This window comes from Phascolarctos cinereus, unplaced genomic scaffold (assembly GCF_003287225.1).
Source record: "Phascolarctos cinereus isolate Bilbo 61053 unplaced genomic scaffold, phaCin_HiC Scaffold_4;HRSCAF=312, whole genome shotgun sequence".
In the NCBI taxonomy this organism is placed as follows: domain Eukaryota; kingdom Metazoa; phylum Chordata; class Mammalia; order Diprotodontia; family Phascolarctidae; genus Phascolarctos; species Phascolarctos cinereus.
The window spans coordinates 262,191,876-262,212,659 of NW_027555847.1; the positions used below are offsets into that span (position 1 = coordinate 262,191,876).

The 20,784-nt window shown below is 39.2% G+C and overlaps 1 protein-coding gene and 1 pseudogene across 3 annotated transcripts in view; one reads left to right on the forward strand and one right to left on the reverse strand.

The window, feature by feature from the left end:
- The window catches only part of LOC110220515 (prefoldin subunit 4 pseudogene), a 49,077-nt pseudogene extending 47,725 nt beyond the window's left edge, over positions 1–1,352 (reverse strand).
- Positions 1,353–1,885: 533 nt separating this feature from the next.
- Positions 1,886–20,784, forward strand: part of EPN2 (epsin 2) — a 92,317-nt gene continuing 73,418 nt past the window's right edge. The window contains exon 1 of one of the 3 annotated variants that reach the window (XM_078153019.1): positions 1,886–2,095. The gene's annotated coding sequence lies outside the window, so the exon portion shown is untranslated. Of the gene's footprint in view, positions 2,096–2,499; positions 2,689–20,784 lie in introns of those variants that run through there. The other 2 variants (XM_021004542.2, XM_078153018.1) reach the window with 2 other exon arrangements.

Here is a 20,784-nt window from a genome sequence, read left to right on the forward strand (position 1 = left end):
GAGTAGAAAATATTTGTTGTCCAACTCTTTTTGACCTCATTTGGGGTTTTCTTGGCAAAGAGTGATTTACCATTTTCTTCTCCAACTAGTTTTACAGATGGGGAACTAAGACAAATAGGAATAAGTGACTTGCCCAGGGTCACACAGCTACTAAGTGTCTGAGTGCAGATTTGTAGGAAGGAAGATGAATCTTGACACCAAACCCAGTACTGTATCCACTCTGTCACCTAGCTGCCCCATAGAAAATATAGATAAGACCAAAATCCTGCTATGTAAGAGACTGTCAAAGTGGAGGCTGACAGACAGGCATAGGTGATCGGCCAGAGAAGGGGTGCTTTCATCTTTGAGAGGCAGTGTGATGTAGAAGACAACTAGAATCAGGAATAGCCAGGTTCCTAGCTTGATCCAGATACCTAGCTAGACAACACGTTGGGTAAATCACTTAATCGCTCAGTTTCCTCATTTGCATAATGGAGACAATAATCAAGTGAGATGATATATGTAAGACACCACATAAAGTCAGTCGGATTATCGTCATTACTATGATACACTAACTTTGGGTTTTGGGGAACAAATAAAAATAGCTCTTAACCACTGTGGGTAAAGAGTTGGGAAGTAAAAGAGCACAGAAGAGGGGAGAAAGGGTGCTTTTCACCCTTTTCTACCAGTATAAGATGGACAGCTCCTGACACATTTTCCCAACTGCCCCAGCCCTAGACCTATCCTTCCTCATCTGAACTCTCCATACTTCATGTGGAGCCCGAGGAATCACTTGACACATGCTACCTTGTATTCCTAGCTATCTTTAAGTACAAGACTAATCAACATGCCCCTGCGTCCCACGCCTTAGTACAACAAAGTCTCTAGCGAAATCAAAGCTACTGAAAGACATGTATAGTTTTTAGGGGTGTACGTGTGTCCCTAGTGTTTAGCACTCAGTGCTTAATTAATGAATTCTCGATGAATAGCAGACTCTCAATCCAGCTCGCGGCAGATGTGGATCTTAGATTTAGAGACCCTCGGGGCCTGAGACGGAAGCTAATCCAAGCTCCTCCTTTTAAAGAAGAGGAAACTGAGGCCCGAGGAAGTTAAGTCCCTCCTGCACCGTCCCTTGGGCCAGTCGGACTCCAGTTAGTGGCTCCTTCCTCTGATAAGGAATGCTCAGTCAGTCTGGGGCTTCGGATGAAATGCAATGGGGAAAAGGCCACGGGCGACGTTGCCACGACCCGAAGATGGAGGGGGCGGATGCCTGGCGGTGGCAGGGACTGGTCTTCGGACCTGGGGGTGGCGTGGGAGAAGGGTGCTTCCCCTTTGGGGCCATGCCTCAGTTTCCCAGTCAGGGAAATGGACATGGTGCGTGGGAACCACACCAGAAAGGAGCACCCGTCAGCCCCGAGGAGGGAGGCTCGACTTCGGGAAAAGGGGTGGTGTCTGCCCGGGGCGGAGGACAGCAGCTGCGTCCCAGCGACGACAAAGCCAAGTCGTGAGAGAAGGCTGGGGGGAGTGGGGCAGGGGGCTGAGGCTGAGGGGGGGGGTCCCTCTCTTTCTCAGACGTCAGTGTGTCTGGCTGTCAGTCAGCTCCAGATCCTCGCCCCCAGGCCCTCCCCCTCCCCGAAGGAGCTGGAGCTTGGGAAGTACTCTGGACGGAAGGGAGGCGGGGCTCCCATCATGCGGCACCCCACCCCCCGCGAGGAGGAGGAGGAGGGGTCCCGGCCGAGCTGTTGGGGTTAGGGGGCCTGGGGGCGGGGGGAAGGGAGCGCGTCCTCGCGCAGGCGCGCGCACGCTCCGGCGCGCGAATCCGCTGGACTCCCTTTGCTCGAGGGGGCGGGTGGGGAGCGGGGAAGGCGGGGGGAGGGGGCGCGGAACGCACGGATGCGCGCACGCAACCAGGCGCGCCCCCTCCCGGCCGCCATGTTGGATGGTGTGTGGGTGTCAAACCTAGGCAGACGCTGTGGCTGCGAGCGAGCTGGGCGGGTGGCCCCCCACTAGGCTCCAGCTCCCTCCCTTCGTCCCCTCCTCCCCCTGCGCCCTGTACTCGAGGGCCCCTAGGCTTCCGGCGCGGGGGGGGACCGGAGGAGGAGGAGAAGAGAAGAAGGTGAGCTTCGGGCGGCGATGGAGGAGGGGGAAGCGGGAGGGTTTCGGCTCGCCCTCCTCAGGGAGCGGCGCGGGAGCCGAGCCTCGGAGCCAGTGCGTGGCCAGCGGCGGCCGAGGCTCCAGGAGCCCCCAACGCCCTCAGCCTAGCTGGGGGTGGGGAGAAGGGGCAGCCCGGCAAGCCCGAGCCCCTCCCCCCCACGCGGGGCGACGGCGGGGGCGTGGGAGGGGTGCCCCTCCCTCCTGCACCCCCCCCACCTTGCAGCCCGGTTACTCCCGGGCCGGGCTGCCGCGGTTGCTGCTCCCGCGGCCGCTTCCCCAGCCCTGACCCCTCCCCTGAGCTGAGAGTCACCCTCCAGCGCAGGGGTTGGGGCTGCCTTTTGTTCCTTGCGTGGGTGTGAGAGGAGCTCGGTCGGGGGTCCGGACGGGCTGCCCGGGGGTAGATTGGGAGCGCTGCGCCCGAGATCGGTTTAATCATTTCCCGGTCGACCCCTTCCGCACTCCCCCCCCCCCAGTGACCCCGGGGCTCTGTGCTTTCCTTCCTATTTTGGCAGATCACCACAGTTACCTTCAGATCTTGGCAGCCCGGGCTCTAAGGTGAGCTAAGACTGTTTGAGAAGGCTGGCTAGTCAGTCTAATGTAGAGTAGAAGAGGTGCCAACAGGTTGGGTTTTTTTTAACCCCTTTTTTGGGTTGTCCCTGGCCAAAGTTTTTTTGTATATGGCTTTTGCGTCTCCGCGGCTCTCTCCAAGCAGATTCTTCCTCATCTAGGCTTTGAAAGTGCTCAAGATCAAATTATATAAGATGTAAGGCGTTTTGCAAACCTTAAAAACACTATGTAAATGTTAGGTGTGGTTATTACTGTGGTTGTGTATTCTACGTGCGTGTTATACGGAATTCTTGTTCGGGGGTGTTATACGGAATTCTTGTTCGGGGAATGGTTACCCAGATGTCTTTAGCACTTCCACTAAAGGTGCTTAGGAAAAGGTGAGAACCATGGCTTTCATCTGTTCACAGCTCTAAAAGGCAAACGAGGGCAAGCACGGTTAAATGAGGTTTGGGCCTCATTGAGGTGGGGGTGAGAGGGAGATGAGTTCGAACAATCTCAGCTTCCCCAATTACCACCAGATAACGGAAGTTTGGCAGAAATTCTGGCCACCACAATGATAAATGGTATCTAAATTACACAGAAAATTTCTGTATCTTTTTTTTTCGGTTTATATTGGTAATTTATTTTTCATCTGTGTTTGACTGAACCTTGACCTGGTTTAAATATTGCTTTTCAAATTTCTTATAAACTCTTACTCATCCAAGAGAATCTGATGATAATCTGCAAACTATTGAATGCAGTAACTTGGTATTTTATTTGGGATTTTGTCACAAATGTCGTGAATTGAATCTACTGGGTAAATTTGTCGTCCAGTTTTTGGTAGAGTTTTGTAGAGAGTTGTTTTGCTCTTTAAGTTTTTATTTTCTGTTCCATTGACAAATGGGACGTCATTTTCATTCATTGGCAGTGATTTATGAAGTACCTACTATTTGCAAAGCCAGGTGTCTTTTTTCTAAGTATCTTGTAATGCGCTTAGTTAGGCCCAACCACTTGAAGTATTAGAACGTAAAACTTTAAAACTCTAAAATATTTTAAAATCTGACTTCAGCTAACTAAATCTGAAAAATGTCTCCTTTGTAGAAATATATTTACTTTATATGTAATAATATCTTCCGTGGCAAATCAAGTATTTCTTTAGTGTTGTGACTTCATTAATATGATAAATAGTTCAAACGGCTTTTAAATTTTTCACTTTATTATATTAAACATTTTGCTTTTCTGATATTAAATGAAGCATTTCTAAAATTTCATAAAGGGAAATATACATTTCAACTACACACAGGCTGTGTCCATTTTATTGTTTTGGGGGTGGAGGAAGTGGGAAGGTCTGCACCTGTGGATAGAGTCTACCTCAAGGTTATAGTGGAGAGAGAACTGAGATAATCTCTGTGAGATCAAATTTTTTAACCCCTGGTTCTCAGTCCCTCTATAAAGTAAGGAACAAAACTAGTATACTAGCCCCTTCCATCTCCAAATCTGTGATCTTGTGATGATTTTATTTCATTTAGCATAGGGAATTGTCTTCACCCATGAAAAATAAAGATCCAGACTCCTCTAATTTAGCTTCAGAATGTTGCTTAGGGCAAATGACTTGTACAGTCATACTGTTCACTAGGTTATTAAGTGTTAAAGGCTGCCCCACAAGCGTCCAAAGGCAGCTTAGAGTAATAAAATCTTAGAATTTTAGACCTTCCAGGTCTGAGAATTTATCTAGTCTATTTCCTTCATTTTGTAGATAAGGATTGCAAAGATGGGAACAGTGCTGGAACTGACACCCAGGCCTGGTGACCCCATTATCTTTGTTTTATATCACAGTGCTCTACAAGTGTAGAATTTTAAATTCTAAAACATAATCATTGGCAATAGCTGTTTCACTGTTGAAATTCCTCCAGGTATGTGGATAAAATATTTCTGAGAGCTTTAACCTGAGGCTATGACCAAAAAAAAAAAGTCCGTGCAGTATATTTTATCATGTTTGCATTGTTCCATATAAATTTATAGCTACTATCTTGAATATAGTTTACATTTTTTTGGATAGATGGTTTTGAATAGAATCTATTTTGCTCTGTTAGATGCTGTATTATTTAAAAATTGATATATTTTTACACAAATTCAGTAATTTCTTTTGTCATTTTCTCCATGTTGTTCAGTCATGTCCGATTCTTGATGACTCTGTGGACCATACTGCTCAAGGGGTTTTCTTGGCAAAGATACTGAGAAATTTGCCATTTCCTTCTCCACTGAATTAAGGCAAACAGATTAAGCAACTTGCCCTGGGTCACACAGCTAGTAAGGCTGGATTTGAACTTAGGTCTTCTTGATTTCAGGGCCAGTGCTCTATCCACTGAGCCACTTACTGCCTGTCATATTCCCCATAGCTGAAAATATAAAGTTGGTTGAGAAAGAGTAATTGAAATTAAGTAAACAAACATGGCCACTTTTGGTTCATGGAATTATTTGATTAATCATGTGCATTTAATAATACCATGTTACCTGTTAGCCTTTTAATGCATCACTTTTAAAAAGGCTGAATTTTTCTTGAATATATTGAAGTGGTCTCGTGGTATCCTAATGATAGGATAGGCTTTCAACTTTAAAACTTGAAATAGGAACTACTAAAAATTTGTTTAAAACTTGGAGGAATTGTTCAAGTGGATCATAGGATCGTAGATTTAGAAATGAAAAGTAATGTAGAGGCAATGTAGGTCCAACCCCTTAATTTTACTGATGAGGAAACTGAGGGTTAAGTAACATGTCCAGGGTCACATAGATATTGACAGAAGCAAAATTAGAATCCAAACCAGAGTCTTTGACTCTAAAAAAAGCCCTTTCACCCCTGTACCACATAGCCTAGATTTCAGTGGAAATAGTCACGCTTGTTTGGAAGTTTAGGATCATAAATTATGAATTGGATGGCCAGAATTAAATGGGTCCCTGGCAGCTGACAGGCAAATGAGACTGAGGAGCAGTCAGCTTAATGTTGAAAAGGTTTCTAGCTTATTTTAAAATCAGTTTGAGGAGATGCAGCGTAGTGGAGTAGATAGAGAGCAGCAGGTTGGCAGACTACAGAGTTAAAAAAAAACAGACGAAGGTTCAAGTGTTAATTCTGGACACATAACCTGTTCCGTGTGCCACCCAGGGCAAGTGACTTAACCTCTCAGTGCCCTAGAGCCCTCTATAAGATAGATAGCAAGTTACACAACAGTGGCTCATCTGAATTTATGGAAGGAGTTTTCTCATGGGGAACTCCCTATACCAATGAAATCACAGGTGTGGACCCAAACCAAAAAACCCTAAAGCTCTTGGGATTTAGTTCGAGAAATTCTAGTAGTGTATCAGCCTCTTTCAGTCTAGATCTGTACCAATGTTAAAATGCTAACAACTTTGCCTCACTTTTCTCAGGAATTCATTCAAAACAGTAACTGCTACTGGTTTTGTATACTTTAAGGTTACTGATGCACTTTACATATATTACCACATTTGATTTTCACAACTCTATAAAGTAGTTACTATTATCCCCATTTTACAGAACAGTTAACTAAGGCTGAGAGTGGTTAAAGACTTGTCTGGTTCACATGACTAGTAAGTGTTGTAAGCAAGATTTAAGGTCAGACACTTGTAACTCAGAGTCCACCTAACAGTCAAGCAATAGTCAAACAGTTATGGGGGATTTTTTTTCCTGCTACCCATAAAACATTTCATAGCTCTGTTCACCCTACTAGCTTGTTATGTGAGGCAGCTACATGGTGAAGTGGATAGAGCATCAGGCCTGGAGTTAAGAAGACCTAAATTCAGATCTGACCTCTGTTGGCTTGCTAGCTGTGTGACCCTGGGCACATCACTTAACCTCTGTTTGCCTCAGTTTCCTTATTTGTAAAATACGGGTAATAATTGCACCTCTGTCCCAAAGTTGTTATGAGAATCAAATGAGACAGTTGTAAAATGCTTAGTACAGTGTTGCACATAGTGAGCACTATATGAATGTTAGCTATTAGTATTAATGTAGGGCAGGGTATGTAATATTGAAGAATGTCTTAATGTTCTAACGAACAAGTGACTTAGTACACTAATAGTGATAACAACTACAGTTTATATAGGGTTTTAAAATTTGTAAAGCACTTTACATATTATCTCATTTGAGTCTCAAAAAAAACCCTTGTAAGGTAGGTACTTATTCCCATTTTACAGATGAGGAAACTGAGGCCTTATTCTAAGTAAAACACTCTACTGGCATACACTATTCAAGGAATGGAGTATATGTATGACTTTTATAAATGTAGTGATTCTTTTTGTGATTGCATTAATGATAAATAGATAAGGGCAAAATCAACTTCATACTGAGAGATTATTGATTATAGTGAATGCTGTCTGCTTAAAACTGTAATTAAGCTGTAGTTGCTTTTGAGTGCAGGTTCCTTCTCTGCTTCTTCCAAAGCAAACATTATAGTGAAAAATATGGAATAGTAAAAATATAATGATTAAAGGCTCCTAATTACTGCTTTCAAATTGATCAACAGATCCAAGAATCAAATTTGATTTCACAAAGGAGATTTAGTTTTAGTATTTTCCTATTAAATTTTGACTGGTCACAAGTATCAAGGTTTTTGTTTTTCCTAATCTGATTTAGTGAAGGAAATTGTAGGAAGCGTTTGCCCTTTAAAGATGGCCATAAATGCAAGAGTGTGTTGAAAATCAGAGTTCGTGATTCTCACAAAGATGGACATAAAGTAATTTTGTAAATTGAAAAGCAAATTTTTAAGGTATTTTTCATTTTTCTGGAGTTCTTATTTGAACTATATTCCTTAACCAGCATTACAGTGGAATCTAATAAAAACAATTCCTTTTAAAAATTGTATTGATGCTTTTCCTGGAGCAAATAATTTATGCTGTGAAGTAAAGATCTCTATTGTGGAGGCTTGAGGTAGTGTACGGCAATTAGCACATAATGGAGGTAATCCTAGGACCTCTTCATTCTGCAGTTTAGAATGACATCATTTTTGGTGGTAAATATTTGTTTTTCTCTCAAATGATTAATAGCAACTGCTATACATGTTACAGATATGAGTTGTTGAGATAACATGCTTGAAATGAATTATTGATAGGTGACTTACAGAAGGTTTTTGCGTTGTTTTAAAATAGTGTACTTACTATTGCATAAATAATTCTTTAAGGGCAGATATCAAGTCCTTTTCTTTGCACTTCAGAAGTTATGGTATTTGACGTAATGCCCATTTTTAAAGGATAAATCTTGAATGCTACTGTAGCTATTATGAAATTAATGCTAAAATTAGTTGTTTTTACTTCAGTGGAAAAAAATAAGTAGAAAATGTGAAATGAAATATATTGTTTTAGCTAGTCTTACAAAATAATTTAAAGTAATTGGGATGTGACTACCTTTACATAGATTGAAAGTTGCCTAAAGGTATATAAATAAAAATGATGGTAAACAAGTCATTTAATACCTACCATTAGCTTGTAGCTATAACCACCAAGGTTTTATAATTGTAATTTTATAACCTTTTCAGAAACTCAGGTGAATAAATACATGACAGTAAAAAAGGGTTGAACATTAGTGAAGCAGGAATAATAGTAGGGAATAGAAATTGATAAAACTAAGCCCAACATTTTTTAAGCTGCACGTTTTTGAGTGCCTATTAATAATGTTCCCACTCTGTGCTGACTGATTTCATAATAGAAGACCAAAACAATGCTTTCTACCCTCAAAAAGCTGATCCTCTAGTTGAAGAGACAAATTCACTCCCTCTCCTCATACAGACCGTGTTCTAAACCTCTTCTCAAATCACTTAGCCAGGGGTAGGGAATCTGTGGCCTTGAGGCCACATGTGGCCTTTGAGGTCCTTGAGTGCAGCCTTTTGATTGGGTCCAAGTTTTACAGAATAAATGCTTTGGGATTTGTTGAACTCAGTCAAAAAGCCTCACTCATGCCTTACCTAGACCACTAGTTGCCTGTTCCCCCTCATCATATTTGATTGATTAGGTGGTGGTTTTCTGTCTTTACCTTCCTCCCTAATTCCATATCTCCAATTCTTTGAACATCTTTTATTTGTCTCCTTTTTTCTGTTCTCTGAGGAAGAGGTGAACTTCTTGTTCAGGCCAGTTCTCTACTTGTACTTGTTAATCCCATCCCCTGGAGTTTATTTTATTTACCCGCTTTGATCACTTGCTGCATCCTCCCCTCCTCCCCCAATCTCTTTATTCAGTAGTGCCTTTCCTGCTGTCTGCAAAGAGGTCTATGTCTCCTTCGTCCTTTAAAAAACAAAATGAAACCACTTGATTTGCCTCTGACATCCTTTCAAGCTACCATCATATAGCTCTCTTCCCCTTTGAAACCACACTTCTAGGAAAGGTCTCTCTTAAAGTTTTTTTTTTTAATTCTAGACTTAAGAAACACCAAACATTTCTGTATACAAAGTAGAACAGAAAAAGAGGATTATACACAAAACTATGACTCTTTAATACAAAACAAGCTTTTACTTTTAATCAAAGTAACCATCAAAGTTGTCCTGCTTGTTTTTCTATTCACCTGTTCATTTGACTAAAATGCTTTAGTGACCTTTTCTTTCTTTTGACCATCCTGTTATTAGCTTCCACTTTTCCCTTTCCCCCAAAATTTTCATTTTTTAATCCCTTTCATTCTGTTCCTAGCACTAGATTGAAACTGCTTTCTTTAAGGTTACCAACAGATAGTTCTTTTAATTACTGAATCCCACAGCCTTTTCTCAGTCCTTATCTTTCTTGACCTTGAAAGCATTTGTTTGATTTGTGTTGATCATCTCCTCCCTCTTGAAACACTCTACTCCCTGGGTATTATTTATAATGTTGTTATCTCCAGATTCTCTTCCTATCTGCTGATTACATGCTCTGATTTCCTTTGCTAGATCATCTCCTTTGCCCTGCCCTCTTTGCCTTTCCACATCACAGTGCTCTGTATTGGATCCTTTTCTATTTCTACTCTATCTTTGTGATCACATAAATTCCCCTGGGTTCAGTGATCATATATGTAGATGATTCACAAATCTATCCATCCAGCCTTGAGCTCTAGTCCCAAGTCACCAAATGCTTGCTGGACATGGCTACTTAGTTGTCTCATTGGGATAGCGATAGATAACAGACCTTGAAAACAGCTGCTTTTGGGTAGAGAATTGATGAGGCACAAATTTTCAGACATGGCGAATGTCTGTATTCATTTGTTTTGCTTAACTATTTATTTGTTAAAAGGGGGGGTTCTGTTGGTGGAGGGGAGTCATTGGGAAGAGATATCGGTGTGAAAGAATATCAGTAAAATGTTAAAAAAAAAAGAGTTGGACTTTTCAGTTGGCAAAAGAGTTCAGTGAAGGAGTAAAATAATGAAAATCGTGTTTTAGGACCATCTGGCAGCTAGATGAAGAATTTATTGGAGGAAGAGGGACTAGAGTCAGATCAGCTAGGATGCTGTAGTATTAATTTAAGCATAACATCATAAAAAGGTGTGCAGTGAAAAAATGGAGGGAAAAGTAAAATCCAAAATTGTATTTCAGAGGAAGAAATGATAAAATTTGGTGCTAGATTACATGGTGGGGTACGAGATGAGGGAACATCAAAGATGACTTCAGATTTTTCAACTTGGAAAACTAGAAGAATGGTGGTAATGCTAACAGGAGTGGGGTAAATATAGGAGGATAAAGTTCAAATTGGGAAATGATGAATTTGTGGTAACAGGGTACATCCAATTTGGAGGGGTCTTTTGGCAGGTGAAAACATAAGACTTTAGTATAAGGTTAAGACTGTAGATATAGATTTGGGAGGTTATAGTTGAATTCATGAATAAGCCCCATGGAGGCAGAGAGTATTGAAGAGTGAAGATGGAAGACTGAGCCTCAGGGAACATAACACATGGAACCTTAGATTTAGAATTGGAAAGAGCCATAGAGGACATTTATTCCAACACCCTTATGTTACGATGAGGAGGAAATTGAGACCCTGAAAGGTTAAGGGACATATTTGGCCAAGGTCATACAGGTAGGAAGTGACAGAGGTCAAAATGGAACCTAAGACCTCTCCTAATAGTGGGAACAGAAGCCATATTGCAGAAAATTAAGAAAGGGAATATGTGGATGGGAAGTGGAAACAGGCAGGTCAGATCATGTTTGACAAATTTGGCTTTGAAATAAAGGGGGAAAGTTGGGTGGTAATTAGAAGGGTGACAAGGCCAACCAACTTTTTTTTCCCCCCAAGACAAGAGGCCTGAAAAGTTTGAAGGTAGAAGGATCAATTGATGATCCTTCATGCTACAAAGAAGAGAGATGATTATGGGAGAAAGGCCCATAGAATCTAAGAGTTGAAAGGGACCTCAGAAGCCATCCAGTCCAACCACTACCAGAACAGGAATCTCTCCTATAGACAAATACTCAGTACCTTCCAATTACCCCTAGGGTAAACCATAGACTCCTCAACTTCTCATTTAAAGGCTTTCACAGTTTGGTTTTCTAGATTTCATTCACTTTACTCCCCTTCATGTATTCTGTGTTCCACCCAGAATGGTCTACTTGCTATTTCAACCCAGTTTAGGGATCATTCCATCTCTTGCCTCCATGGTTTTTGCCTGGATTTGTACTCTCATCACTTGTGTCTCTTAGAATCTTTAGCTTTCTTTAAGACTGAGCTCAGGTGCTACCTCCTTCCAGATGCCTTTCTTGACCCTCTGCTTCTCTTCCTTGCCAACCCATTCCCCAGCTGTTCATGTTGTCTCCCTCCTTAAACTAATTTGTATTTACTTGTTTGTATCTTTCAGTAGAGTGTGAGCTTCATGAAGGCAGGGGCTGTTTTCCATTTCTGTCTTTGTATCCCCAGTTCCTAGCACAGTATTTTGCATAGAGTAAAGGGTAAGAGTAATAAATTATAGAGCCACTAAAACCCTTAGATGTTTTTCAGAGGAAGTGAGAAGGAATGGGAGTTCACAATACTTTGACCTGAGTAAAAGAAAAAAACTTGAGATTTTTTAAAAAATTAGTTTTTATTGATGTAATTTCTTTTTGTAAAATCACCGTAATTCCCCCCCAGCGCCGCGCTGCACCATGCTCCCCCACCCCAGAGTCATCCTGTGTAACAGATATTTTTAAAGTAAAAAAAAAAAGAGGAAAAGTCTGGAAATATGTGCAATATACTACACTTATGGAACACCTAATGCCATTTCTTTTTCTTTTTCTTTTTTTTGGGGGGCAGTTGGGGTTAAGTGACTTGCCCAGGGTCATACAGCTAATAAGTGTCGAGTCTGAGGTCTGAATTTGAACTCAGGTCTTCCTGACTTCAAGGCCGGTGCTGTATCCATTACGCCACCTACCTGCCCCCTAATGCCATTTCTTTCTGAACTTTTTTCATGCTTTTCTGTATTCCTCCTATGTGATTTCTTACAACAGTAATATTTCATTATGTTCACGTACCACAATTTGTTTAGCTATCTTCAGTCAATGGGCACCTATTTTGTTTCCAGTTCTTTGCTTTTACAAAAAGTATTACTATAAGTATTTTGGTGTTATGTGGGGACTTTTTTTCTTATCAGATAGTAGCTTTTTTGGGGGGGGTGTAAACCAAGATGGAATCTCTGGGTCAAAGGAAAGGGACATTTTAATCACTATTTAAATTATTTTCTAATATGGGTGTACTGATTTGCCACTGACCAAGAATGTAGTGCACTTTTATTTCCACAACTTCTCTAACATTGACTATTCCCATCTTCTGTCATCTTTGCCAGTTTGCAAGGTATGAGGTGAAACTTAAGCATTGTTTTGAATTGCATATCTCTTATTATGTGATTTGGTACATTTTTTTCTATGGTTATTAATAATTTGCACTTTTAAGATCAGTATGTTCATATCCTTTGACCACTTATCTTCTGGGGAATGGCTTTTGGTTGTGTATAATCTGTTAATTGTATAGATAGTTTGGAAAATGAGCCCTTATCAGAAACTTGATGAAAAGATTTTTTTCCCTCCATTCCACCATTTCCTTCCTAGGCACATTAAATTTGTTTGTGCAGAAGTTTTTCAGTTTCATGTAATCAAAGTTATGTTTTAATATTTTGTAACTGCCTCTACCCCTTGTATGGTTACAAGAGACATCTTCTACCCAAAGCTGTCAGAGATATAAGATGTGCTTGTCTTCTAATTTTTTTTTAAATAGTTACATTAAGTATTTTCAAAGAACTTGAAAGTGATAAAGGCTTATTTGCTTACAGATAACATACCTAATATTCAAATTCTTATTCATTAGCATGCAGATCCTTTGTATAGGACATGAGTTGTGTTACTTAAGTATATTTAAGACTTTTCACTAGTTTAAGGTTTCCCATTACTGAGGGCCTTGTAGTAGTTAAACTGTTACTCTGTATGCTTTTTTTTTTAAACAGTGTTGACTAGTGCAGTTGGTGATAATGATACTTTATTTCAGCAGATACTTAACAAAATGCTTTTTTAAATAGAGGTAAGAGCAAAGTGCTTTCATTTGATTCTTGTAGTAGTACTGTGAGATATGCAAGACTACCTCAGATACAGAGAACTAAATAGGACAGAAATTATCATTTTATGGATAAAGAAACAGAGGTAACAAAATAAATTTTGCTGAAGCTAACATAGCTATTTAATATATGATACAGTGGAATGATTATTGGCTCTGGAATCGGAGGACCAGGTTTCGAATCTTGCATCCTATACTTAATACACATATGGCCTTTGGCGGGTCACTTAACCTTCATTGTTCTCACTTTCCTCCAATGTAAATTCAGGAAATTAAACTAGGTGGCCTCTGAGATAGCTTCTAGCTATGATCTTTGAAAGAATAAGGACTAAAAATCAGGTCTCCCGAAGCCTAATCCATTGTTCATTATTCCATCACACTACAATCCAAACCAAAAAGCCAGACAGTGTATATATAGGCTGCTAACTGGTTTGTTACTACCATTCTAGTTTCCTCTGACCCAGAAGTGGAGACCTAAGGGGTCTTGTTATTGCCCCTTCACAAAGGAATCCTGATTAACAAAATATATTTGTTGAATTGTTAGTGCTTATCCCTTCCTCTGCCAAACTTCTAGAAAAAATAGGTTTTTAAAATCTCCGTTCTCTACTTCCATTTTCTCACCACCCATTCGTTACTTAGCTCTTTGCAATCTTCTTTCTATTCCCATCACTACTGAAACTACTCTCTTCATATTTACTAAGGAATTCTTTATTACTAAGTCCATTTTTTCCTGTCTCATTCTTTTTGGGTTTCTGTAGCATTTGAGACTGTTGACTGTTCCTTTTTGATACTGTCTCCTCTTCACAACTTCTTTATGAAGTTGTTAGTGATGAGATTTTTTTAAAAAAGTATTTGAAGCTGAGTTGGTATGGCATGTGCCTCAACTACAGTGTTCCTACCAACTGGAACTTCACACATCACAAATAACCTTTGAAGAGAGATAAGGTTTGCTCCTGAGCAGTGGAAAGAAGTGGAACCAACCTTAGGCAAAATTGGGAAGTTGATGACAATTGTCTTAATTATTCAAACCACCTCCTTCTTCACTCAGCTCCTGGCTGAGTGTAAAACTGCCTACCATTTTAGGTGACCAGTACTCTCCTATTCTCTTAACATTTTCCCTTGATCAAAAGAGAAAAAAGCATCTGATGCCAGTCATTGATCTTTGTTTTCAGTAATTCCACATTCCCCCACTTACCTGGGATAAATATGCCAGGGATTCTCCTCTTAGTTATGGATAATATTAGACCTTGGATAGACATCTACTCTAGAAGCTACTAGAAAAGCATATCTTTTGCCCTTTACTAAATTATCCCAGAATTTGGAAGACTTTCTGCTTTAGTATGGGTCAGTGTGACAAGCTTCATCCCATTAGACCTTTCTTTTACCATCCCCTTTCTCTTTTTTGCATTTGTTCATTTAAGGCACCCTTTCCCTTTAGCCTCTTCTTTTTTCCGGGTCTGTCAGGTATGTCATCTTTATCTGAAAAAATAGAGAGGATTGGACTAGATCAGAGGTATCAAAACAGGTGCAACAGACCCAGGTACCTCCAGAAATATTTAACAAAATAAATAAAAATACAGTAGAATATAGCATAGGAAGCCTTATGTGTGGTTTAGTAGCCCCCAGTTTCTATTTGAGTTTGACACTGTTGAACTAGATAACTTTAAGGCCCTGCCCAGCTCTAATAACATCTTGCAATTGCCTATTTTTAAAAGTGCTTTTTAGTACTTTTTTTATTTAAGGAATTTTATAGCATTCAAATATAACATTTCAAATATAGCATAGCCTTTGTAATGAAGTCTGTCATAAAGAAATGTATTAATAATCTTCTTTGTTAATAGAAGTATTACTATATGTCTTATCTATAGGTAAGGTCAGTAATAGACAGACACTTAACAAACATAGAGGTATTCTCTAGGGATCCCTTCTGTATCCTTCCTTAAGGAGCTGTCAAACTCCCTTGACAGGACCAGCTCTTTGATAAAGTGTGGATTCTCTTGGCCCTGTAACAAACACCACAAATACCAGGTTAGTTCTACAGGGTTACTAAGTGGCTACTATCCTGCCAGGCATGCTATGCTTAGTGCTAGGGATACAAATAAAGATTTTTAAAAAGTCCCTAGTCTCTCCTCTTAAGGAGCTCACAGTCCAGTGGGGGGAGAACACATTGAAACAACTATGTACATAAAAGACATAAGTGGGATGGATGGATGGAAGGTAATGTCAGAGGAAGGGACTAGCATTGGAGGAAAGAAGTGCACAGGAAAGTGCACCTTTTTAGATGGTGAAGTTTAGTTGAGACTTGCAGGAAGCCAGGAGATAGAGGGAGAACATTCCAGGTATAGGACATAATCAGCGAAAATGCATAGAGTCTGGAGATAAATTGTCTTGTGTGAGGAACAGCCAAGGGGCCAGTGTCACTGGATCATAGAGTAAGTGGAAGACAGTAAGGTATAAAAGAAGACTGGAAAGGCAGGAAGGGGCCAGGTTATTTATGAAGGACTTCTTTGAAAGCCAAACAGAATATTTTTATATATGATGCTGTAGGAAATAGGGAACTACTTTAGTTTACTGGGTGGGGGAGGGCTGTGTGTTTGTGATGTGGTCAGACTTGCACTTTAGTAAGATCACTTTAAAAGCAGAATGGACTGGAGTTTGGAAAGATTTGAGGCAGGGAGCTCAAACAGAAGGCCATTGTAATTGTCTAGTCTTGGGATGATGCTGGCCTACAATAATGTAATTACAGTGTCAGAGGAGAGAAGGGGATGTAAACAAGAGGTGTTACAAAGATAGAATCAACAAGACTTGGCAACGGGTTTGGATATAGGAGGTGAGATAGAGTGAAGAGTCAAGAATGACATCTGCCAACCTAGGTAACTGGGAGGATGATAATGCCCTCAGCAGTAATGAGGAAGTCAGGAGGAGGAGAGGGTTTTGGGGAAAAGTTAACGGGTCTAGTTTTGAACTTGTTGAGTTTAAGATGTCTTAAGAACAACCAATTTGAGATATTCAAGGGGTAGTTTGAGATGTGAGACTGCATGGAGGTCAACAGAGAGAATGGGGTTGGATAAGTATATCTAAGAATCATCTTTCTGTTATAGAGAGGATGATTGAATCCACAAGATCTGATGAAATCACCAAGCAAAATAGTATAAGGCTTAGGACAAAACTCTCTGTGACATCCACAGTTAGTAGGTAATAACTGGATAAATTTTATAAATTTTCATGAGAAGTTTGGAGGCCATATTAACTTAAACTTGAAACCTGAAAGGCTATGTAACATAGTCTTAAACCCAAACAAAAGTAATACTCTTTGTTTTTGAGGTTAGTCCAGAAAGATACAATTACAAAATTGAAAGTTGTATCTACTTCTAGAGAAAGAACTATGGAATTTGAATGCAGATGGAAGCATACTATTTTCACTTTTTTATTGTTTTTGTTTTCTTCTTTTTCTCTTTTGTTCTGATTCTTCTTTCACAACATGACTAATGTAGAAATATGTCTAATATGATTGTACGTGCATAACCTGTATCAGATTGCTTGCTGTCTCGGGGAAAGGGAAGGGAAGGGAAGGGAGGAAAGAAAAATCTGGAATTCAAAATCTTACAAAAATGAATGTTGAAAACTCTCTTTACATGTAATTGGGAAAAAATAAAATACTATTAAGTGCAAAAAAAATGAAAGCTGTGTTCATACCTCAATGAGTGTTTTCTGATCTGTTGATTTAGAATACATACTCACTCCAGACTTGGAGTCAGGAGGACCCAGTTCAAATCCAAACTCAAGACACAAAAATTCACTAGCTGTGTAACCCTGGGCAAGTCACTTAACCCCACTGCCCCATTAAAACGCTTAACCCCACTGCCCCATTAAAAAGAAAACAAAACAAAACAAAAACAGAGGTAACGTATATAGAATACATACTCTCTCAGCCATTATATTCAACATTTATCCTGTTGTCTAAGATTAGTTTTAACCCTATCTATATTACATTCTGCCCTAAATTGTTTTGTTTAATATCTGGCTGTTTGCATATATTCAGTCTGCAGTAATTGACCATTTTCATGAGTTTTTTCAAATGTGCCCTCATTTCTAGATACAACTTGGTTTCCATTTGAGTTTCATGTCGGAATCTTCTGATGACATTTGGGAGACAGTAAATCGTAGCAGTTTATGGTATTACAAGTTAATACAAAGTAAATGAAAATTTTGAAATGCTTATTGACTTTACTATGCTAACACATTAATCTCTTTTGTCTGCCTTATTTTCATAAGAGATCAACATCGAGACTGTACAATCTTCTCAGGGGACCCAAACTCCTCAGCATTAATGTGAAGTACTGATTCTTCTCCCCCTGCCTCTTCAGCCATCAGATTGTAGATGGAGAGCAAAATTTCTCTAATCTCTCTTTGTATTCTTAGCATTTAGTATAATTTTCACATAGTAAGTGTTTAATAAATGTTTAATGACTTGGGTAATACTAAACTCTAGGTTATGAATTGAAGTGCGTGCTTAATTTAATTATGTTTTGATATTTTAGTTTCATCTAGTTTTTTAGTTCAGACAAATTATTTTTGAAAAATTTTTTTGACATTTCTTTTTATATAGTCTTCATTTCTGAAAATATCCCTTCCTGCTCCCATGCTTTATGACCTATCCCTTGTAACAAAGAAAGGAGGTAGGAAAAGCAGTTCAGTAAAACTAACCAATAACCAACTATAGTGGTATATTAAGTGTTCCATACTTCTGGTCCTCCACTACTGTAGAAAACTAGGAAAACAATATGCACAAATGACTACAACAGTATTAACGTAAAGATTTTTTTAAAAAACGAGCACTATAATTGTAATATAACACAAAGAACAAAAGTGTGAAACTGAAGTGTAATTAAAATGACCAAAGTTGGCCCTGAAGAGAAAATGTGCCTGCGTCTCTTTGCATCTATTATGATGCTGGTCATATAGTAGAAATTTTGATACTTGGTGTCTTTATTTTTGACATTTTGTTTTTTGAAGAGGAAAAAAAAAGCCCATGTAACAAGTTTAGTCAAGCAAAATGAATCCACTCAGTAGCCATATCCAAAAATGCGTTATCTTTCCACTTTGTGTCTGTCACCTCTCTATCAGAAGTTGCTTGATCAGGAGACATGGTTTGGCCTTTCCATTGAAGTTGTTTTCCTTTGCAGTGTTTGTTGTCCTTTTATAAATTGTTTTGATACCAATCACTTTGCATCAGTTAATGCTACCCAAGATTCTCTGAAATACATTTGTCATTTCTTATAGTACAATAATTTTCCATTACATTAATACCACAATTCATTTAAAATAATTTATGTAATAATAATTCCTTTGTGGATCTTACAGTATTTTTTATTTCATGTGGGAAGTCTTGATTTTGGCTGACATTCATGGGACTTTTGAGGTTCCTTTCAGGTTTTTTGTAGATTCTTTCTATCTTTACTTTTCTCTCTGATTCTAAAATAGCTCAAGGCAATTTTTATTTATGATTTCTTGAAATACAGTTTCCAGGATTTTTATTATGGTTTTCAAAGAAGTTCCTTAAATTATCTTTCTTTGACCTGTTTTCCAGGTCAGTTTTTTTAAATAGGAGATATCTTCTATTTTTTTCAGTCTTTTGATTTTGTTCAGATATTTCTTGCTGACAGTCATTGATTTCTATTTGCTTTATTATTTTCAGGGAGGTCATTTCTTGGGTAATGTTTACCTCTTTTTAAATTACTTTTCCTTTCAGTTTTCCTCCAGAGATTTTATTTCTTTTTTTATCTCTTCATTTCTTCTAGCTAATTGTAGTCCTTCTGAAAAGTCCATTTTGATAATGGTACATGATTTACTCCTCTCTCCAGCTTTAGTTCCTGACTTAGGTCTTTGTGCCAGAGTTCTCCAGCACTTTTGCATGGTCTTTCCTGGAGTTTCCTTAGTTTTTGCATTGATTTCCACCTCCCAGGGTTAGATCCCTTGTATCTTTGAGGTTCAGCATGCTGTGTCTTCTAGGCTATATCTGCATCTCAGAACAGCATTAGGCCTTAGAGCCCCTAGGCCTTGGGCTATACTGGTCTGAAGGCTGTAGAGGTTTCAGTGGGCTGCCATTCCCCATAGACTTCTAACGTACCTACCCAGGGACTTTCTCAGGACAGCCCCTCCTGCTCTTGATGCTCATAGATATGGAGCCTTGCTGACCATCCATGTCCCACTGCCAGTCTGGCAGGCCCTCCTTTTCTATTGCCTTTTGGTTTCTGGCTGACACCTAAGTCAAGTGCCCTGGGCAAGTGAGGATAGTAGAGGCCAGAAGAAAAGGGGCAGATACTTATAAAGAAAGGAGCCTGAGCAAAGCACCCCATAGCTTAGATGTGTGAACTTAACAGAAATTTTGCCCTTTAGTTCTTCACTGACTTTTTGTGCTGTTTTAGAATGGAAGAAGCTACTTACTATCGTTTCCCACTCTTCATCATTATTTGCTTAGGGTTTTCACTGGAATATGTATGTGGGAGATTTGTTGTCTGCCTCCTGTTCAAGCAGCTGTATTGTTCAGATGAGTACATTAAGTTTAGGGGCCTTTTAAGAATAGATACAATTAAGCATCATATTTTATTGGAAAACAGTTTGTAGGTGCTGACTTTAAAATTACTAGTATCCCCCTTTTAAGCTAGAAGATGATTAAATTATCAAGTTAACATTTGGAAAGAATGAAAATTATAACCTAATGGATTTAATTAAGCACTTGGGGACTAAACAGCACTTTTTACAGGATCCTGTGTACAAAAGATGCTCAGTAAATACTGGTAGGTGCTAATGATAATAAGATAGCAATCTGTAGATGCCTCTTTCATTTTATGAAGTGAAAAGCAGTACTTTTAGTAGAAGCTAGTGATTTTTCTTCTCTTTGGCAGAGTTGATGCTTTATTTTAGGTGACAGTATTGACATTCTTTTAAGTATCTTAGCATGTCATCTGTGAGGAGTGTTTGATAGAGGAGGGAGGGTTCCATATTCATAGAATCATAGAATTTTAGAAGTTGAAGGGACCTAAGAGACTATCTAATCTCTCATCTTTCATTTTATATATAATTAATCACTAAGCGTTTATTCTGCCAAGGACTAAGCTAGGCATTAGAGACAATAGATACAAATGAAATAGATCCTTCCTTCTAGGAATTTACATTCCACTGGGGAGGCAAACATGTACAAGTATAGATTTATACAAAATAACCACAAAGCAAATTTTTGAGGGGAAATGTGCTAGTAGTTAGGGGTTTTAGGAAAGGCCTATGTTCATTTATGAGCTTTTCATTAGATTGTAAGCTCATTGAGTGCAGAGACTATTTTTGCCTATCTTGTATTTCCAGTGCTTAGGACAGTGCCTGGTGCATAGAAGGTCCTTAATAAATGCTTGTTGACTTACTGACTTGATATGTAGAAGGTGATACTTGAGCTAAGAAATTTTTTAAAAATTAATTTATTTTTAGTTTTCAACATTCACTTTTATAAGATTTTGAATTCTAAATGTTTCCCCCTCCCCAAGATGAGAAGCAGTCTGATATAGTCTATACATGTAT